This window comes from Grus americana, chromosome 4 (assembly GCF_028858705.1).
Source record: "Grus americana isolate bGruAme1 chromosome 4, bGruAme1.mat, whole genome shotgun sequence".
Lineage (NCBI taxonomy): Eukaryota > Metazoa > Chordata > Aves > Gruiformes > Gruidae > Grus > Grus americana.
The window spans coordinates 50,789,292-50,812,676 of record NC_072855.1 but is presented as its reverse complement, the minus strand read 5'-3'; the positions used below and the strand labels follow the sequence as shown (position 1 = coordinate 50,812,676).

General features: G+C 37.6%; 1 protein-coding gene across 7 annotated transcripts in view; it reads right to left on the bottom strand.

Annotated features, from left to right (window-relative positions):
- The window catches only part of CCSER1 (coiled-coil serine rich protein 1), a 712,872-nt gene that overhangs the window by 273,856 nt on the left and 415,631 nt on the right, over positions 1-23,385 (bottom strand). The window lies entirely within an intron of this gene.

Here is a 23,385-nt window from a genome sequence, read left to right as displayed (position 1 = left end):
CAAGTTGAAATGTTGATCCTCATCAAGCCCTTACATACACTATATTGTTTTCCACGAGAAAATCATACGATGAAACAACTGTAAATACACAGGATAAGGCAGGAAAAGGCACACAGGAGGGGAAAGTTCCACAAACAGAGAACACAAAGTCCTTTACTGCACTGATTTATGTTTTCCTATCTACTGATTCAGTTTTATTTTTCAGCTGTATCCATACAAAATACTTATCTTGGACTCAAATTCCTTAAGACCTACAAAAGTATGTTTTAATGTCACTGACAGGTGACAGGTATGTATTACATACAGTAAAACAGAATTTGTGTAAATTGAATTTCAAGTTAATTGAATCTCAAGTTGAACGAATCTCAGTTTTTACTGAAATAAAGACATAGAAATGTTATTTTCAGCTATTGTCTGAGTTTTGTTTTCCTTTATAAGGATCTCTTCTAGATATTTTAGAAATCAAAAGTTACTAATATCAAGGCAAGATGCACATCACTACATTAAGTCCATTTTGGCCAAAAGCACGTAAACAGCAGGAAGAAGACAACACACAAATAAACCTATTGCCAGTATTTCAACTCTTAAAACATCCAGTGGGGTTGTGGTGGCGGCAGGAAGCAGAAGTCAGACTGATCACTTCGCTGGTACGAGACAACTTGTGCCCAAACTTGCCGATGTAACTACTGAGTTAGAACTGAATTCATAGCAAAGATAATCTCATTTCTGACAGAAAACCTGCTTCTCCATGAATTTTCTAGTTACGAACCCCGATATTCACAGAAACGGAATGTTCAAGTAACATTATGATTGGGCCAAAATCAGTATTAAACTTTGTATCTGATCAAATGTAACATTTGCATACTTTCTCTGTGGATTCACATATTTTGAAGTAATTGGGGAAAAAAAAACCCAAAGAAATCCCAATCTTCATTAAAGCAACCAATTAATTGGGAAAGCTAGGAAGGCTGGAATAATAGAATGCATTTCTTTCTGTGAACTGCTTATATGCAGTGAGATCCATTTCTAACACATCCAGGTTCTGACTCCACATTATCATCTTTATAAGAAGCAGAAGTGAGACGTCCATGTTGACAAGTAGTATCTTATCTTTACAAAAAGTGTTTTCAATTGTGCTGATGTGAAACCACCTTCATAATATGAATTTAATTATTTTCAAAATTATTAAATAAAAGATAAAATACACTGTATTCTTATTATTTCCAGTGATGCAGGAAAAGCACAAAAAGTTTAAAATCATGGAGATAAATATTTCCCATGCAGTAATGCAGACGACTTATGGTAGGTCACAAAACAGCATCCTCCTGGAAGAGGCTACTTACACTTAATAGTCATTCAACTTCATCTCAGTTATGTTTCCGTAACTTGCACTACTTAATTTCTAGATTTCTTGTCGCCAGAGTAAAGTAGCTGTTCCAAAAGACATACCTTTGTTTATGAAATAATTTTAGTCACGTGAAAGGTATTAGATATCAAAAACCACTATAAAATGTTCTTGCCAATATAAAAATGCTTCTTAAAATGAGAAGCTGACGCTTTAAATATAATTTCATGCTGCGTTGACTATATCAATAGACAGACTTTATAATGAACTCATGTGACAAAGTGCCGGAAAAAAAGTTACACTGCAATGTGAATTTTAGATCTATAAAGTATAGCACACTATACAAAGCAAGCTAAATGCAAAACTTCAGTGCAAGTGATCCCGTAAAAGTGTAGCTGTTATTCACACAGAAATAGCTAGTAACCCTACTCTACACCAAAACAACCCTATAAACTGACACTTTATTTCACTACATAATAACTATTGTAAATATTTGACAACATTTGCTAGATATTTACAACACTGTCTGCTTTTGGCCATAGATTTCCTGTTCCCATCCATGTACAGCACAGCATTTCGGACAGATCCCAGCTCCCACGTACAACCCCAAACCCTCTGCAGGGAGGTCATGTTCTCCAACGAACAAAGAGTCCTTGCAGATTTGCACCTTTGACCAAATACTTCCTTTTCAAAACTTTACTAAGAACAGTCACTTTACAAGAAGCGATGTCCAGCTATTAATTTTGCTTTTGCAGATGTGTTACCTAGCACGCTGGTTGATGTGTCTGAGTCCACACAGTTCCTTCGGTCTTTGGCACTGGAGCAGACAACCGCCCAGCAGTGCTGCCACCAGCACAGCTGCCTGGGGCACTGAGCGAGAGGCAGTCTGAAGAGGAAGGCAATCCTTTTTATTTACATTATTAAGCTGACTAACACGAATGGGAAAGACTGACAAAATTCTAGGCCCCCAGGTACTGGGAAAGGAATTTTGGAACTCAACAGCTGTCTCCTTTTCTCAATTATAGCAAATCATCCAAATAAAAGATCTTTACAAATCAAGCAGCATGTTTTAACATCAATTCGTAACAAAGAAATAAGTTACCTGGACATATATTCCTATAGCAGCCTTCAATTGCCATCACTCCTACAGACAGTTACTATTACAAAGGAACATTTTAAAGCAATTTTTTAAGCTTTGCAATTTCCTTGAGACCTTCTTGCCATTTTAAAACACCAAACTTATCTTCTTTCAGAGGCTTCCTACTGAAATGGAATAATTAGTGACTTTTTCCATACATGAACAAGTATTCATACCACTAACGGCATATGCTGCACCCTAACACCTTCTCCTTAACCTACCACAAAGCTTCCAAAAGCTTTTTCGTAAGTCTACATTGAGATGTAAGGCTTTTGAGAAAGTCAAAACACAGTGTAAGGTGCTTCCTTAATGCCCCGATTTTTCTTTTGAGCTATTTCGTAGAATCACAGAAGGCTAAGTTGTCTCCTGCTTTCTGCCCTTTCATTGTGTGTATCCGAGAGGAATCGGCTCCACCTTTTCTATAAGATATTAGATAGTAAAAAGACTGCAAATAGATCCTTCCTTCTCCTCCTCAGGGTAAACAAAACAGGTGCCTTTGCCTCTCTAAATGCCAAGGGACCAAATCATTTATTTTAAAAATATTTTTAGATTTTTTAGGATCAAAGAACTTCTAGGTGACTTTTTAAGATACAGCATAAATGACCATCATTTCCTACCTTTCCTGTCTATTGTTATTCCCTCTTATTAAAATAAATAGCATTAAGAGTACATTTGCAAGGTGACAGGGAGAAGAGCATGAAAAATTCTCATTCCCGAAGTCCATTCTAATTAGTGAAAAGGCAAGAGCAGCTGCTGGTGATTTTTAAGTCAGATAACTCATAGCAACACCACCAGCAACACTGATCGCAAACTCTCCCTCTCACATACACACGTGTGTGTGTGTGTGTTTGGGGGAGAGATAGATTAAAAAAGAAAACCCTATGTGGAAGGACATTTTCTCCATAATTTGCAGTTGCTTAAATTACTAACTGAAGTATTTCAAACAGCCTTAGTGAAAAGCATTAAACGGTGATCAACAAAACTATTCCTTCACATGGGAATAAGTTCACATGTAGTTTACATCTCAAACTACCTCTAGTACAAGAGTGTCATTGTTTATATACTTATTTATATGTATATGTTTATATATTATTACATTTGTAGTAAGTCACCAACAGGTGCTGAAATAGGAAGATAACAGGCATCAGCTGATCACATGCATGTAAAAACATTACAGATAAAATAGATAAGCGAAACGTAAGATAAAATAGTAAGTGAAAAATGGGCTTGGTCTTCACCACTGAAAGACAGCTACTAAAGGAAAAGCAGAGCTAGTTACGACCAGACTACTTACATTTAGGGAGTCAGTATAGGTTAATACATCTTTAAACATATGACTGGCATTTTACAATGTTCCTTCCTTCCTGAACAGGAGAGCATGAAAACAATTTTCCTAGCTTTGGCTGTGAACAAGTCAAAGTTATTTTTTGTCACCATTCTCTTATCCAGTTCCCTGTCATTGACAGCACCGTGACCACTTGTGGTGCTTTGTTTGATTGCAAATTCCAAAAAGAAAATGCTTGAAAGTTATCTTAAGTGGTCATACTAAATCAAACAGCAAAACTTGCCGTTCCAGCTGTAACGCCAGAATCAGAAGTCTGTTAGCCAGTACAGCTGTGGCTTTTGTCACTAAGGAATTTATTTTGTCTAGCCGATAACATATTAAATATTTTTTTCTAACAGCTGTTTCTCCTTTATTCTTACTTAGATTTAAAAAAAATCTCACAACTTAACTTTTTGCCTTCAAATCTCTTTATACTCAAATAACTCAACTTCTTTCTCCTATAGTCTGTACAGATTATTGCATGACTTTATGAAGACAAATCTGTTTCATTTGGGTTTTCTCTCGGCATACATCCTAAACAGCCTACGATTGTCAGCATCAGCACTGCAGTCAGATTTACAACTTACTTGCAATCATTTCCCTTGCTTCAGGCATTTACCCCACTGCAAATAACGACTTATGTTTGCCACAGAACTGGGGGAGAAAAGCTTTCCTCCAGAAGACTTATAAAAATGCAAAGTCTTTTAATTCTGATGTGCTTTGGGATTAAACTTAATCAACAGCAGCAGTTAGGCAGTGAGAGCAAAGGGATAACAAGTACCACAAAAAAACTCCTCTCCAACATCTATTCTATCTAATTTGCAGGCTACGATAAGCTACAGAATTGACTATATGACAGCTATTTCCACAGAAATGGAGTCCCTGTTGGTTTGAGTCTCAGTTTGGGAAGGAAGCATAACATATACTGCATAGCTCTAGTGATCAGCTGTGGTACAGCTGAATCGCATCACACTTGAAAACACTTTGTGAAGCCCAGCAAAAAGCCCAGCTGTCTCTCGAGCACAGGCTAAGAAAACAGCTATAGCATGGTTCAACAAGCAACAGATAAAGTACTAAGAACTAAGGTGCTAAAAAGCCACAACAAATTTAGAGGCTTTACTCCTGAGTCTCAGCAGTGAATGGGTGCTATCAGCCACAAGGCCACTAGCCCATCGTTCAGGAGAAAAACAAGGGAGAACTTGGTGGGAATGCACCCAGGTATGCACCCAAGTATGCACAAATAGAGGTTTCATTGAGATTATAGTTCTGCCAAATCACTGTAAGTGACAAAGACCAAAACAACATGGAATTTCAGTGAACGCTTCATAGTTTTCACACAGGACTCTTATACAAACCAACACGGCTTTACTACGGGCAAATCGTGCCTCACAAACTTGGTGGCCTTCTATGATGGGGTTACAGCGTTGGTGGATAAGGGAAGGGCAGCTGATACTATCTACCTGGACATGAGCAAGGCATTTGACACTGTCCCACACAACATCCTTGTCTCTAAATTGGAGAGACATGGATTTGATAGATGGACCATGCGGTGGATAAGGAATTGGCTGGATGGTCGTACTCAAAGAGTTGTGGTCAACGGCTCAACGTCCAAGTGGAGAACGGTGACGAATGGCATTCCTCAGGGGTCGGTACTGGGACCGGCACTGTTCAACATCTTTGTCGGCGACATGGACAGTGGGATCGAGTGCACCCTCAGCAAGTTTGCCGACGACACCAAGCTGTGTGGTGTGGTCGACACGCTGGAGGGAAGGGATGCCATCCAGAGGGACCTGGACAGGCTGGAGAGGTGGGCCCATGCAAACCACATGAAGTTCAACAAGGCCAAGTGCAAGGTCCTGCACGTGGGTTGGCGCAATCCCAAGCATGACTATAGGCTGGGCGAGGAATGGATTGAAAGCAGCCCCGAGGAGAAGGACTTGGGGGTGTTGACTGATGAGAAGCTCAACATGAGCCGGCAGTGTGCGCTTGCAGCCCAGAAAGCCAACCGTGTCCTGGGCTGCATCAAGAGAGGCGTGACCAGCAGGTCGAGGGGGGTGATCCTGCCCCTCTGCTCTGCTCTTGTGAGACCCCACCTGGAGTACTGCGTCCAGCTCTGGGGACCCTGAGTACAGGAGAGACATGGAGCTGTTGGAGCGAGTCCAGAGGGGGGCCACGAAGCTGATCAGAGGGCTGGAGCACCTCTCCTATGAGGACAGGCTGAGAGAGTTGGGGCTGTTCAGCCTGGAGAAAAGATGGCTCGGGGGAGATCTAATTGCGGCTTACCAGTACCTGAAGGGGCCTACAGGAAAGCTGGTGAGGGACTGTTTATGAGGGAGTGTAGTGACAGGACAAGGGGTAATGGCCTTAAGCTGAAGGAGGGTCGATTTAGATTAGATGTTAGAAAGAAATTCTTCACTGTGAGAGTGGTGAGGTACTGGGAACAGGTTGCCCAGAGAGGTTGTGGCGGCCCCATCCCTGGAAGTGTTCAAGGCCAGGTTGGATGGGGCTTTGGGCAACCTGGTCTAGTGGAGGGTGTCCCTGCCCATGGCAGGGGGGTTGGAACTAGATGATCTTTGAGGTCCCTTCCAACCCAAACCATTCTATGATTCTGTGATTCTAAAATAGTTTTCCAGTTATTGCAATTTTTTTTGTAAATCACAAAGGCAAAGTCCTATGCATATGGTAAGTATGGTATCTGCAATGAAAGATGATGTCCCTTCTGCTTGGATTTCTGTCAAAGTATCCAATCAAGAAAGGCTAAGACGAGCCTATCTCCAAGCAGTTTGTAATACTTTAATAATTAGTTATTGCCAAGTCTGAATACATTTAATGGAAAAAAAAAAACAACCAACAAACCAAAAACCAAAAGACCCCACAACCCCCACACAAAAAACCCAGCTTCTAAAAATGTAATCCCTTCATAATAGCTCTTTGAAGATGAATAATATTTAGGAAGATTTCTAATCTTAGTAGAAATACAAGCCCCACAATAGCCATGCCAGCTAGCCTTGCTCACAGTAATGCAAAGGCTTACTAGATCTTAGCCAGAGAGGGTTATTAGTATTATTTAAAAAAAAAAAAGTTTTGAAATACTGATAATCCCAAGTATTCTCTTAAACTTTTCATCCCCAAGCTCTACAAGAAAAAAAAAAAAACCCCACAAGTCATCTGTTTTGCTGAATGCTGTACAACCTTACCAATAAAAAGACGACTCCAAGCTATGAGAGCACAGGCTATCTAATCAGAAACAGAAAACACACAAAAAAGTGATTTTCCTAGTCCACTGAGTTGACTAATACCAGAGACAGGAAAAGAGCCTTAAAAATTGTATCTTTTGACTCTCATTTATTTGACTGGACTACACTGTATCCTAAACATTACCATTACCACTTGTGTATGTATTGCAAAATTAAAATAAAATGTTTACAGGGACATGAGACCACCGCAGAATTTCAGGATAAGGATTTTGCAAACATACCTAAGCTTTTACCTTTATTTTTCAAAAGCATCTTTAGAAGATGCTTTAAGGTATAGCATTAAATAATGGCTGTTTATTCTATATTAAAATAACATTGTAGTTCTTGGGTCAGGGTTTTGTTTTTTTAAAAAAAAATAAACGTATTTTGATTATTTCCTGTTTTATTGGTTGCATCAACAAAAAGTAAAATACTCCATTTCCAGGTGGTATTACACTTCATAAATTATATTTTAAAGCAATACCTGGTTATTGTTGATTCCTGTCATTCACTCATTCAGTAAAGCTGTATAGAAAGTAGTCATTTCCTTGCTGATTATGTTTCCCACAATAAATCAATGCTTATTTAAGACATAAGTTTATGTACACGCATCACTGAAAGCATAAAGGAACTTTTTTAGTCATCACATCTCTAAAATAAAAAAAAATTACAAATCACACAGTCATATACGGCCCAGACGTGGCCATGCATGCTTTGAATAATGCAATACAATATTTATATAGTGACACTGTATGAATAATATAGCCATAACAAGCGATGTCAATCTTACCCCCCCCAACAAACTCAAAACCCAAGAAAGTTATTGAAAGAGAAGAAAAAACTCAAGCAGCAGTGCCGCCACAAAAACCTTCAAAAAGCTGACACATCAAGCGTAGTCATTCATGCAGAAATTCTCTCTGCAAGTACAGTTTTGAACTTTTAATAAGCATTGTCATTAGTCTTAATTTGTTTTATGGCTGCATCTCAATGTCCAAGAAGATATCCTAAGTCTTATACTAGCTAGTCTAATAAAGAATTAGCTCTTGCTCAACCCATATATCCTTGGATTATGACTGCTACACCACTTCTAGAACCACACAGACAAATACAATCCTGTTCCAAAACCTAAGACACCCAATAGACAAACCCAGGAGACAATATTATCCCAGTTTGATAACTCAGAAATTGTGATACAGGGACACTAAACCTTACAGCAGCAAAATGCAAAAACACATTAGCACTATTGACTTGATCTTCCTACAAATATTTGAAGGAAAATAGTCAAAAGGTAATTTATTTTTCAAGGTCATGCATGAAGCCACCTGCTGAGTTATGGAGTGCTGCATAGATCCACAGTCCAGATCTTATGTCCCATGCGCAAAAGCAGTCTTCCTCACACCATTAAACTTCAAAGCATTAATTTTAGGTATGAATTTCTGGGCTCAGCTGTTTTCTCAGAGTCCACAAAAGCAAACAGTATTCAGTACAACTATGTGCAAGATTACTGCAAAGCAGGACTACACATTCGGGTTCAAAGACCCAACTTGCATACCTTCAATTTACAGTATTTCAGCTTGTTTTCTAAATGGACATCACAGATATGGCAGTGAAATTCATTTCAATTACGTCTCTCATTTACTTAACCGTACAGTATTAAACAACCCCACTGAAGGTGTGAAACTGGTTACTGTTCTTTTACACAGCAACTGTTAACCCACCAGCTGTAGAATACTTGATCATCAAGAATAACGAGGTTTTACTTCTGTCCTGGTTTTAGCTGAGAGGGTTGATTTTCTTCATAGTAGCTAGTGTGAGGATATGTTTTGGATTTGTGCTGGAGACAGTGTTGATAATATAGAGATGTTTTTGTTCTATGGACTTATTGTTGAGCAGTGTTTACACAGGGCCAAGGCCTTTTCTGCTTCTCCCACTGCCCTGCCAGCGGGATGGCTGGAGGTGCACAAGGAGTTGGGAGGAGACACAGACAGGACAGGTGACCCAAACTGACCAAAGGCATATTCCATACTATATGACGTCATGCTCAGCTTATAAGGAGCTTGGGGGGAAGAGAAGGGGGGGGGCGGCGGCGTTCGGAGTGATGGCGTTTGTCTTCCCAAGTAACCGTTACGTGTGATGGAGCCCTGCTTCCCTGGAGATGGCTGAACACCTGCCTGCCCATGGGAAGTGGGGAATGAATTCCTTGCTTTGCTTTGCTTGTGCGCGCGGCTTTTGCTTTACCTATTAAAATGTCTTTATCTCAACCTACGAGTTTTCTCACTTTAACTTTTCCAATTCTCTCCCCCATCCCGATGTGGGGGGGGAGCAAGTGAGCGGCTGCGTGGTGCTTAGCTGCCGGCTGGGGTAAAACCACGACAACTTCTTGTAAGTTGTGCTTTTCATAAGTTTACTAGGTGAAAATGGAGATGAGACATGTAAAGTCTCTAATTACATTGCTTATAAGCCAAGCAAAGCAGCGTTCAGGTTTTTTAGAAACAACTGCAAGTTAGAAAATTACTATCCTAAACCCTAAACAAGGATATAAACATATTTATTTCAAGTATTTTTTCTCATGGGAGTAGCACACTGCTTTTCTCATAGCATAGCAAGAATTAACTCTTCCGAGAACCTAGATTAGGACAAAATGGATTAGATACATTATTCCTGCACTTCTACTTTCATTAAAATATACAGCCGCAACATCGCCTCTAGTTGGTACGCTCATGATTCAGTTGGCAAAGTTGTGCTGACACACAACACAAAACTAATATGAAAATGAATGCAAACCTATCAAGTTTGGTAAACAAAGAAAGCACACAGTTTACAACCTTGAGGTTTTTTTCTTCCTTTATCCCTTTTTAGAGCAACCACATTTATCACTTTCACGGCGCACATGATTTTAAATGCTGCCAGGTTCTGCATGGGTACACGAACAGAATTTATCAGTGTTTCAAAACATCTGTTTTGGAAGGGTTTTTTTCTTTCCATAACTTCTTCCATGGGTTTTTTGGTGATTATCAGCATTCATTGAAGGAAAAACTCTCTGGTTAAACAAATACAATACAAAAGAATAGCATTATGAAAATCCTGTAGCAAGAACTAACAGATGATTCTGCAACACATTTAATGTCACACTTTACTTAGGGAAGTTATTCTATTAACTTTTGAAGTTAATCAAAGGCACTTCTTAACTTTTTGTTATGGTTTTCTTCCCTCCTATGGGAAATGCTAACGTTACGTACTTTGTCCTTTAGGTCTCTAAGTGGAGATGTTTAAGTGCGTTGCCTGTCAAATGTTTCTGTTGGTTTGCGGTTTCCTTTCCTCCGTGCGTGCAGGGACATTCGTGGGATGTGATTAATGTCCATGCCAGCCACCTTGCACAGAGATTTAATGGCACGCGCATGAGACAAGAGGGCAGGAATCATTAACTCAGCACGTTCCAAATTGCAACTGATGTTTATTGAAGGCTTCTGGCATTAATTAAACCTCACACAGCTAAGTGTTTACAATAATTTTACAGATTGCTGTCCTGAGGAATGAGATTCATGATTGTGGCATTAGAAGTATATATGACAAACACAACCAAAGGGTCATTTTCAAGATATCCCACCAACTGCTGCATGGGGCAGATTTTGATCATTTGTTGATCAAATGAATAGAAAAAAAAATCATATAAATCAAATAATTGCTGCCACCATGGAAATCAACAAAACCACGTACCAGTCTTTGTGATAAATAAGGCTGCAATTTTCATCACTGATATCAACACCGTATGATCCCTGTAGCACTGTAAATATACCTAGCAACACTGAAAACAAACTGCAGCTGCCATTGAGTTGTTCCCCCTGTGACATTATGCCAGTTTTTCAATAAATTATTTGTACATTTTGGCAAGTGTTTTGGATAAAAGCCATCAGTTTGGGTTTAGCACTGCCAGAACGGGACAACTGTGGGGCTTGCTTTTGTCCTGCGCTCATACGCAGCCCACGTATGAATATGCACGCACTGGAAGCGATCACACTGCCTGCCCACCTATTCCTCAGTAATAATTTTTTATTACAGTGACCAATTCTAACTACTCCAAGAAACAGAGTTAGAAAATCAGTGTTTCAGTAAGTTTCATGAAAATCACTGTCTGGACAGATGCGAAGGACCTAAGCTGGCAAGGGGCTTCAGCATGAGCTTCAAGCTCAAAGTCAGCCAGATGGGGAGCTGGCAGACAGCTGTGTGGTGCCTTCAGCCCAGGCAACACTTAGGAGCCCAGGGGATGTTTAGGGACTGTGTGGGAAAGTGGGGCATGGAGAATTACAGGGAACTTCAATAAAAGCCTGAGGAGACATATACAGAATAGGATTTAACAATATCGCTCATGAAAAAGTTTCAGTTACTACACCAGGCTCTCAGATACACTGCAAAGACTTTTTCTTAGGCAATTATTTATACAAGCAAGGACCACAAGGCACTTTTACCCTTTCTGAACCTGCTCTCAAGGGAAGCCACAGCATGGGTTTTGCCAGTAATTGACAGTGGAAACTTATTAAAGAAGATACCTTTTTACTGTGAATTTAGGTTCATCATTCATGTCCTCTACTCTTACCCACTCACTCAACTGAGATACTGAAAATTAAATACAAAGTACATCATATTTAATTTGATAAGACAAAACCAATACACTTTAATATGCGTTATCATAGTGTTCCAAACACTCTTGCACATCTAACCAAGGCTCATGAATAATGTTCAGCAGCTTCGTACTGCTTTCTCAAAGCAGAATAGTTTTGATCAGACAACAAAATTTGCTTTCACTTTTAAAATACCAAAGCAAAGCAATCCAAACCAGCCTTCCTATTTTTGATAGTACTTGCCAGACTACGACACAGTAACATTCCCATAACAAAATGGGAAAGAAGCATATCAATCTCTTCTTCTTTCAAACATTTCCTTAATTAATTCAGAAGCTTTCCCAATGATGGGAATTTGACTTCATGAAAGCTGTGTGACTGTTACGAATTCTACAGCAAATCATTGGGATACTGGAATTTAGTCAAGCATTTATAGCACTGACATTTTGATTTCAAATGAAAGTAATGAAATATGTAGCAAAATATTTTCATCACTGTATAAAAGTTGTACTTTTCCAAGCACCTGCAAAAGATACTAACAATTCTTATACTGTACGAGGAAAGTAACCATTACATTCTAGTTTTTGGGCTGATGCACATGCACAAAGAATCTGAAATAAGTTTTTTCTTACTATTTCTACAAGCATTACAGGATCTTCAGAAAAGAGCATTGAAAAAAGATCTTTTTTTCTCCCTTTTAAAAATACCATTTCTCACAATTTAAGTTAATGGTGACTAGACCTCTATTTCCCACTGACATATATTATAAGCAAAACATGCTGCTATGGTCCCCAGATTACTGCTATAACGGAACCAAAAAGACAACTTATAATCATGACCATAAGCAGTTGTCACATAAAACTGTTTGAAGAGGGGAAATAACAACCCAAACTATCATATATTCATTAAACCTTAGGTATTGCATTATACAAGTCTAAGGAGACACCCTGATACTATCTTACAGAGTTTTTTCAGACAAAAGAAGAATAAATTCTAATTTTGCCTCAGAAAACAAGACATGAAAGAGAGATGAAGGTGAACTTATGGCACTTGAGAAACATTAATAGTCAGTTTATACCATAACATAAATTCAATCTACAGAATAAGCCCCCTTTATTGGCTCATAATCAGCCTGTTGGTACACTACTGTTGAGAAAATTGTTTTGCTGAAATTTTTTACAAGTGTTCTTTAATGCTGCCCCAGTGCTGTTTCAGCTCATAATGTGTGCCTACTATCAAAAAAGGATTTGTTTGTAAACACTGCTTTCAGATAAGCCAACGTTGCCGAGGAAGATGCCTCATTTCTCAACAGATGCTACATGCTGTAGTATCTTGTAAAGATACAGGAGAGCTGAATCCTGTCTGTTGGTCAAAGACCAGAGACTCCTTCTAATCTGTATGCATAAACCAATAAAGACAGCTTTGAAACAAAAGCACTTTCAAACTAGGCATGTTAAAAGATGGAGGTAGAAAACTACAAACGCTGTAAAATTGGATTGGACAAGTGAGCAGCAGAGATCCTTTGGGGGCTAACAAATAAACAGGTAACGAAGCGGTTCAGGAGCTCCCTTGAGCTGCAAAGTGATGGACTGGGAAAGCATTGAGGAAAATATCACGTGCTTTCACATACCAGTTTTCTGTAAGCGGCTGCTTGTGGCCACCACTGGACACAGACAGCTCAAGGGCTGAATAAACCCTTGCACCGATCCAGTACAGTTTTTCTTATTTCATATTCAAAAGTTTAAACCAAATCCATTCTGAAATATCAGTCTCCCAATCACCCAGTTTATACTGTTATACTGTTTCAATGGACAAGAAAACTGGTTGCTGCTATTTTTCATCCAGTAATTCCTTGTTTCTTAAATAGGACAAGATACTTTGTGTAGATTTTTTCCTCCTTCTTCAGTTAAGCTTATAGTACTAGGAGCTAAGAAAAAATAAAAATGAGCAAAAGCTATCAAATGGCCCATCCTAGGGCGAACTTTCTAGCCAACTAATGTAAGCTCCAAGAAAACAGTCATCGCTGTGATTACATTTCAGTAATGTTTGCCACATGGTCTAACAGCAGTACGTATTCTCAAACCGGGCATTATAAAAATAGTCTACCAACGTTGAAAAATAAGCCTTGTATACATATTTTTGTATACAAACCCAAACCTGACTATATATCAAAGATCCAGAATCCAGAGTTTAAAATCAGGAATGCTTAAAGACATAGGAAAAAAAAAATAGACCAAAAACAATGACTAATGTGGCAGATAAGGTTATAGTTTATATGATTAGGTGGTGGGGTGTGGATGGGAGGGGAAAAGGTTATGCTTCAGTAATCAAAATTAATGGGCAACATACAGTGAAAGGTACTAAGTCAATGTTGTGGTCCATGAGTAATTTTACCAATGCACAATGAAGTCATGTTTAAAAAAAAAAAAGTCTCTGCAAAAACTACTACTACTACTACTGACAACAAATAGCTCACTGGATGGTTTGATCTTGAGTTATAAATATTTAGCAACTGCACAGCATTATCCAGGGACTAAGTACTGGTTAGCATTTTTAGAATAAAACAACAAACCTCTGTTTAATGTAAAATAATCCAAACAATTTATTTTAACCTACATCTCTTTGCACTCAATTGGGAGATATATGGCAGCTCTCAATCAATTTTCAAGATTTCAAATTGAACCAAAGTTATAAAGCATGCTAAAGAAATGAGTGTTTTAACACAGAAATGAAAAGAGACACTACGAGATCTTCTAAATGTGCATCCAAAAACTAGTGGCAAAAGCAATTTCGAGTTTACTTGTGAGACCTTGGGGTAGGGTAACAACCTGTGCCTCTACACTATACTACTGCTACTTTGTTCAGATTTCTGTTTTCTCCAGAAACTTCCTGCAGTGTCCACTAGCAAGCTATCTGTGGATTTAGGAATCACCACAAGATGAACAGCACCTACAATCATTAAGTCTAAGCTGTGCAAAAGCACAGCCCATTTTTGTTTAGTGATTATTTAACAAAATCAAATAAGGTATAAAACTGACCATTAAATGGGTTTTGCAGAATTTAAATCTGACTAAAGCTTTTTTTTTTTTTAATCAAGACATCGATCCATTTGTTTCCCAGTTTCCTATGTATCTTCTTGAAACTTAAACTGACTCAACAACTCAGAACATCAGTGAACTCCCAAAGTCAGGTGTATATGGACAAACTAGTTTAGACTGTTGCATATTTGTTAACCACAAAAGGTCTTCCAGTTTTCACATTTTGAGCACGTATGGCACGTTATTCCATTCATGGCAACAAAAAGCCTCATTCCTCTGAATTCAAGAATACATTTACAGTAGGCCATCACATGTCTATTTCCAAATTACATAAAACATGAAATACAAAAGCAGAAAATAAAACAGAATTACTTGAAAAAACCTAATATCAAAGTATAGATATTATCACAAGTGGTAGATGTATCTTGTCTTTTATAGAAAAATAGCTGGTTTTAATTCCACAGAATTTCTCAAGTAGGTCATCTTAAAGTTTCAAGTTATCCCAGCTATATGTTCAAGAAATACTGCAGACAAGATTGACTTGTTATTCACAAGCACCACTATGTCAAAAGAATGGGAAGCTTCTTGAAAAGTGATGCAGCATTCAACATTTTTAAGAAGAGATGCTCAGTTTATTCGGTACACACTGGCTTTTCTAGCATCACTTAGAGACAGCATTTGCTTTCCTATCACAATCTGCACACAAGCAAAAGTGAAGACACTGACTATTTTTTGAAGTGCCAAAACTGCACCCAACCTGTGAAAGACTTAATTGTTTTTGGCAGCTTAAGTCTCCAATTCTACCACAGGGACTACAATGTAGACATTACAAACAGATGAATTTTCCTCATTTGTGTTCTTCTGAGTGCGTTTCATTTCTATCCTAGTCTTAGCTTGTTCTCCTGAGGCACTGCAGAGATCTTCCATGGCTCTGATCCTATATATTCAGCTCAGCACCATATAGCTGCAAAGTTTTACCTGCTGTTCTACAATGTTCCATTAGTTGTCTGTTTTATTTATTTACCAGTCCTGATGGTGGTCACTACCTAGACTTTACTACATAGAAGGAAACCACACCATGCAGAGACCTAGTCAAAGCACTTACACACAACACACACGGCAAAGGAAGCAAGCAATATTAAGAGATCAATAGTTTGTCAGTGGATATCAAAACTGGGGTTTAAGAGAAATATGTCCAGAAGACCACCTTTAGCCCAACAGCTGGTCTTCTCAGAGGCTCAGGTGATACCACTGAAGTTTTGCTGGCTTAGATTGGTGTAGTATGTGTAATCCTTACCTAGTTAGTGACCCAATAGTGCAGTCTATTCCACTGATATGAAACAGGAATTTTCACAGGGTAAAGGAAAAAAACCCAAAACATCACCACAAAAAAGCCAGACAAAATTGCCATGCAACTTTATTATGATCAGAATAGTTAAGAATAGGACACAAACGCTACAAAGCTGAACTTCTGACAAAATTCTCAGTTCTGTTCAGCTGAATTCATCTCCTCTTGTCTCTTTTCATCTGCACTAGATTTGAGATGACTGCCTCTTGCATTCCTTTCTTTCCATTCATGTTTTCTCCTAGTAGACCTGTTCCTTCCTTATTTGTACCTTTTTCTGGTCCTTTCTTTCCCTGCTACAGAATGACTAATAACCTCTGTTCTTTCTCTGCCAGTGAGAGATTTTGCTCTTTCCATTAGACTTCAGTTTCTGATACCTGCAACTCTTAAATCCAAGGTCTCTCTACACAACAACTTCAGTTTCAGGGGCAATCACAACAACTAGCTGCTAAAGTGCCAGGGCTGGCACCCTTTTCAGAGTTCTTACTGAAGAAGTAAAGGTGTCACAGGGAGGACAAAAACAGAACTCAATTCACTGCAGAAGTTATCTTTGAACTGATATTCTTATAGCCTTAGAACATCCCGACACATGAAACACAAACACATAGCATCTTTGTTATTCTCTCCATCACAGAATAACTTACAGATTGCGTACATTTGCTTTATATTATATAACAAACGTTCACCTAGATATTTCAATCAACGTCAGCAATCCCCCAGAGGGAAGGGTGATGCCCCTCACTTTCTGCTTCATCTTCCAACCACTGCCTGACATAGGATGTTTCTGTTTCTCCATCCGCAACCAACAGTGAAGCTGCAGCTAGGTCTGTTTCTATAGCTGGGACTCCATGCAATCTAGAATACAAGACTTTCCAGTCACACTAATAGCAGAAGAGTATATCCCCCACCACACTGCATGGCACTAGTCTTCACCCTACTTTCTTACACCTTCCCCACCTCCAGAATTCCTCTGCATTCAGCAGAGCAGCCTGCACAGCTCAGACTTCATAGGAAAGCTGAGCAGACTAGGATGTTAGATAGGTAAACATGGAGGACATAGTCAATGCTACTTGTCAATACACACTCCTGCATTAACAAGTTCTCAGAAGAGAAAATAAGACTACCCTTTTCATTAACTTGCCGTCCCTACAGCTAGCACATTTAAAATAGTCAGAGGCAGGTAAGAATGCTTTCTGTAAAATGGAGTCCTCTACAGGTCATGTCCTAGGAGCCAGTTAGTATTGATTTCTAGAAACTTAGCTTATCATGGCAAGAAAAAAGTACAGCTCTATGCTGCATGCTGACCCTACATGGTCCAGAGCTGACAGGACAGGAAGACACTATTATAAATTTTTTATAAACTCTTGCTGAATACATAGATAAATATATATGCATATTCACATAAGTGAAAAAGACCATCTCTCTGATGGTGGGTAACATGTGGTGCCTTCCATTGATGGAAGCCATGCACCATTATACCTTCCTGTTCTTGATATAATCCAGTTTAAAGAGAAAACCACTCCTGAAGTTCCAGTCTAAATCACTTTTAGCTGCAAAGACACCATTAGACAATCCAGTTGCACATGTATTATATTTTCCAGAATTCTGGAAAATTTGGTTGCAGTGGTCCAAAGAAATGTTGAAGAATCTTAAATGAATGTAATGTCAGCATTACAACAGTCTCAACTACTTAAGTTACGCTCAGTACAGTGTAAGTATCTCTTTTGCCCTCTAGGAAAAGCCCAACAAGTTTAAATTTAATTTAACATACATTTTTAGTAATACATTCTCAGAAAAAAAAAATGCTCCAAATTGCATTGGCTTTGATGATACCTTTCCAGGGAAATCTTTAAACTGGACATAATGAGAGATCCAAGGTCAAAAGGGAGAGAGAGAGTTGTGCTGTACCATACTTCTCACGCGCCCTTTCCTCTTATATTTTCATCCATTTTGTAGTTCAAAAAGGTAGTCACCAGAAATTCAATGTTCTATACCAATGATTCTTACCAAATTGCCTTGCAGTACAGGTCACATAGTTCATATACTCCCCTCTGTTATGTCTGGTCTTGTGTTTCAACTGACTGCTTTACACAGATGGTTTCTTTATCCATCTCTGAATCTCTACAGTTCTGAGTGGTAGTATCAGGATACTACTCTGCAAAGAACAATAATTCTGATTTCCCCGAGTGTACTGTGTCATTACAATCTGGCAGGTTAACATATCCAGCTTATCACTTCATTCCCTATCCAAAAAGGAAGCTTCAAAATCACACATACCCTTTAGACTTCTTTTGCAAATGCAAACCACGAACACAACGGCATGTTTTAGTCACAAGCACAAATGACAGAATACTTCACTGCAATATCAAATTAAGAACATTTGTGGAAAATCTGGAGAAAAACACTAACATCTTTCTGCATACTTGAACAAGTATTATTTATGCAGTGCAGGATGTCACAAAATCAGTTGCCTTGATCTTGTAATCCACTGTGAAACACTTTCATACCAATGGGGTAGTAGGAACATGTTCCTTAAAATGCTTTGGCACTTATGGGAAATCAAGTATGGTCAGACATTAGTTCACACAAAATACTGCAGTGAATCAGGTTTCAAAGAAGAAACGCAATTAAAAAAGTGTGTATTTATCATTTATATTGTATTAAGTTATCAGAAGACTTGTTTTGTATGTGGTAGACAGAATTTTTAGTATTATAAAAGATCACTGCTTTCTAAATTCAGGTTTGATTTTGTTTTTTAATTGAACACCACCATATAAACATATTTCCCTCTTTTTTGTTCCTTAATATTAATAGCCTTACAAAACGCTGGGCAACCTTTGCTGTATCTCAAAAGGGATAGTTTTCCCTCAGCAATAGCTTTGCTGAAGTTCAACTTTTTAAGTTAGTGTTTTTCTTACCAGTTATTTTGTCTGGAACTTTTTTAAAAAAGAAATGTTTAATGTGTTATCAAAAAATAATCCATATAAAATACACCTTTTTGATTGATTTCTAAGGCCTCCATCCCTCAGCAGCAACTTCTGGCAGGAAGGTGGAAATTTCCAAGGCTTAGACAAGTTATTCCAAGGATTTAGCTCACAAGCAAATACTTTTTGTGTTTGGCTGAAAAGAGGAAACAAAATCTGAACTGCATAACAAACAATGACTACATTAAAAGCAATAAACTCTCATCAGAAGATTAATATCTCCCTCTTTCGGGGGCTGGGGTGGGGGGGAAGCAGGAAGGTAGCTCATGTAACTGGAAATTTTATCACTGCCGGCAGGAACACAAACAGAAACGAAGGCAATCTTCACTACGGTACTTCCCAGGGGAGTGCTTTATTTTTCAGCCTTCATTTTCCTTCAAGGTTTTGTAATTATATTTCCATAATTTAGTCACATAAACAATATTATGATTTAGGTACTTCTCCTTAATTCTATCCCATAAAAAGAGCAGATTTGAATTTTTCACTTAGCAGTGTAATAGCTGGCTTATTAAAAACATGAGGCAGAAATAAGTGATAATAGGATATCCTTGGGTTTTGATATTTGTTTTAGAAATAGCTTTTATATATCTCCTTGGGATAGAGCTTCTTGAACAACACGGCTCTCTTCATTGTAAAGTGATTATATTAAACTGAAATTCATATATCTGGTTGATGGACTTGCCTGTACTTCAAAGACTACATAATGTTAGTGTTGATCTTGTAACTAAAAAGAATTTGGTGATCACCTTACCCTATTACTGAAAAACGAATGTTCTCAATCATATTTCCCTGTGATCAGCACAGAAAATTCTGATGCCTAGCCTCAGAGACAGGTTTTGAAGAATTAAAATTCATTTCTTATGAGTTACTGTCAACTAAACTGTTCTTCTTGATTAGGAAGTCTAGCACTATTTTTCCAAAGCATCCACGCCTGCATCAAGACTTCTAAAGCACCTTATTTGACAGATGACATACTCATACTCATTTGGGGGTTTTTTAGTTGGTTGGTTTTCCTGGGGGTTTGTTTTGGTTTTTTTAATAGTTTTCAAATGCTGGAAGCACCCAATTTATATTAATTTCTGTAAGACTCCCAAATGCCAATTGTATTCGAAGACTTATGCAATTTTCAAGGTAAGGACCAGAAGCCTAACTTTAATGAGAGAAAAGAAAAGGAAAAAAAAAAAAGAAGAAAAAAAGAAGGAAAAAAAAGACAAAGCCCTCAGCCTCCGAAACTTGGCTGTATGATAAATTCATGCCCTTAAACCAAAAGAAAGGAGAAAGGCACTTTACTTTCTATAGCATCAGATTAAAATAACATTTACATATTCACAGCACAACATACTGTCACCAACTGAATTAAATTTTTAAAAGCCAATGAGCAACAATTGTTGCTGTCAACTTGTCAAGTAAAACTAAATTAAAGGAAAACCTGAAGCATTAGCATAGAAGTAGAGGCATTTAAAAAATAAACACAAGTGCAAGAAATTAAGTTGCAGGAAATGAAAGATATTTTTTAAAAATATTATGAAAACAACATCCAGGAGATTGAAGAACAGGTGCTTTGTGAAAAAAACTAATTCCAGTGAACAGAAGTCTGTTTATTTTTATTTACATAAATATTTAGCAGATATTATTACAGGTATGAAACTTCTCTTTTATAGACTGAAGTCAATCAAATAATTACTTAAATTAATGAATGTACCTTTTATTTCTTATTAACACAGTAACTTTCAATTAAATTCTCTGTGATTAAAATGGTGGAAAGAAACAAAATGAAAATGTTTTAATGCAGCAATGCCTTAGGTCATTAATTCATGTTATGACAACAAGTCTTGAAGCTACAAAGGTTGAAGCCAATTAAGGTTGATATAAATACTGAATTTGCACCACATTTGATCTTGGGCACCACAGTGTGAATCCAAGTGTTATCAACCAAAATTGCTATATGAGCATCAGAGTTTCAGGTGTAAAACAGGAAAAAACCTTATACTTAATTTCACACAGGTAACGAAGTAATTTAAGGACCATATTCCTAATACCACATCAGCATTAAAGTGGAAGGATAAATTTAAGAAATAGAGGCTTTCATTTTAGAGTCAGAGGGATTTAGTCTCCCAATAATTATTCCATATTCCAATAATAATTATTAGCGCTATACAGTGCTAATCATCTAATCATTTGTTTTTAATGTTTTCTTAAGTTCCATATAAGATGCATATCTAGGGAAAAAGAAAAACCATACTTGGTTTTGCAAGAGCACAGAAATTGGCGAGCAGAAATAAAGTATAGAAGTAGCACAAAAAAAAAAGCTGGTTTAATGTTACAGAAAAAAGCTTAAAAAAATTATTAAAATAAGTATCTGGAAATTCAGGGAAGCATGGAAGATGGTAATGAAGGAGATACAGTCATTGCTTATTAACTGAATACATAAAGGTATTCTACCAAGAACATTAGCTGCCAACTGCAGAAAACCTGTCAGCAGCAACACTTGCATGGACTTTGCTTTGAAATAAAGAGTTGCTGTATGAACTGGGATATTTCAGTAGATCCACACAGGTACCACAGATGCAACATTGATAATCTAGATCAGAAGACCATATGATGAGAAAGGCATGATTAAAACCTTGTCATTTGGTGAAGAAAAAACAGAGTAACTTAAGTGGATTTTCAAAAAATCTGAATTTATATAAGAATACATTTCTTATAAGAAATAACACTAGCACAAGCCCCAATTTCTGTCGCAGACAAGCAAGGTAGTAGCCAAACAAAAAACAATACAAACTGAACCAACAGATTTCTGCCAGTATTTCTTCAATCTAAAGGCTCCATAGGACTTGCTTCTCAAAGGACAAGTCATTATCTTTGGTATCAAACTCCTAAAGCACATACAAGTTAGAATTACCTACTGCTTAGGTGAGTGAAAACTGCTGGATTGTGTTTTTCAACTTTGTATAGAGGAATGTACACCAAGTATGGTTACAGATAAATTACCAGCTGTATGCATTTTGGGTGCATATTAAAAAGAAAGTCAACAGAGAATTCAATTCTAGTATTCAGTATCAAACACACTGTATTTTTAAGTGTGCCCAGACTACCTTCATTTTCTTTGTGGTAGCTCAAGTCAATGTTTTCTATTACACAGATGTGAATTCTTAACACTAGACTCACACTGAATAAATAGGGAGCAATGGCATCTGCTTTGTGTTCCAGGCCTTTTGGAATACAGAATGACACATTTTCTCGGTCAGCTAGAAACACAGCTATAGATTAGATGTCTCTAGATGCTTAGATTTCTCTTGTTCAACTAAGAAATCCCCTAAATGTGGATGAGAAAGCAGCCATGCTGACATTGTTCTTAAAAAGCAATAAAGTTGAATGGGATAAACAGATTAGAAATTAGAATTATTTTATGAAATACATATTTCTATATAAACATGTATGAAATAATCCAGAAGATATTATAGTTTTAATTTCCTTCTGAAAATTTGAGACAGCTATACTATTTTGGACTTCCTTATTATACCATAGTATTTTTAAGCGAAACTGATTGAACATCCTTTGCTAATCTTTTCTACCCTGTCAAATTCCATTCCTCTAAGATAAGTTCCACCAAATACATTTAATATATCCAAATAAAGGAAATTTGCAAATCACTAGACACCATGTGCATTGACCTTCGCTCTTCTTTTGAATTTGCAGTATGGTTCATTTTAGTCAAGCTGTTGAAACATTTGTGCTATAATGCATCAAATTAAGGCAACCAGCTGTGATGTTTAATTTAAGCTAAAAGTTTATGATCTACAACTACACAATACCTTAGGGAATAACTGATATTTCATGTTACTAAACTAAATGCAGTTACAAAATGGTTACAATCTTCCCCACATTTTACTTAGAGTGCATTGTCATTTAAGCTTTGGGTCTGTAAAGAGCACACGCATTCAAACCTGTGTATTATATAGAATAAATTAACAACCAGTCCTAGCCTTCGCTGAATACATAGATTTGAAGCCTTCTGGTCTAATGTGTTGTTACAATACTCCTATATTTTATCCTGTGTTATGTGTAATGGAGTTTCTCCATTTGTGAGAAAGCGAGAATTAGGAAAAGTCATTAACTATTTTGTCATAATGCACCATCTTTAGGAGATATTTTGTCCCAACAGATACGGTACATAGAGTTGAATAATAATTGGAACAAAACCAACAACACCCTCCCCCCCAAGCATTTTCTAGCTACAAAGCACTCTTGAAAGAAAATCCCGTCCAACAATGGTTAAACCATCGTATTGTTCTTGACAACGGCAGTGAATAAAAGGAGAAAGCAATGACACTTTATGAATGATTAAGTAAACCT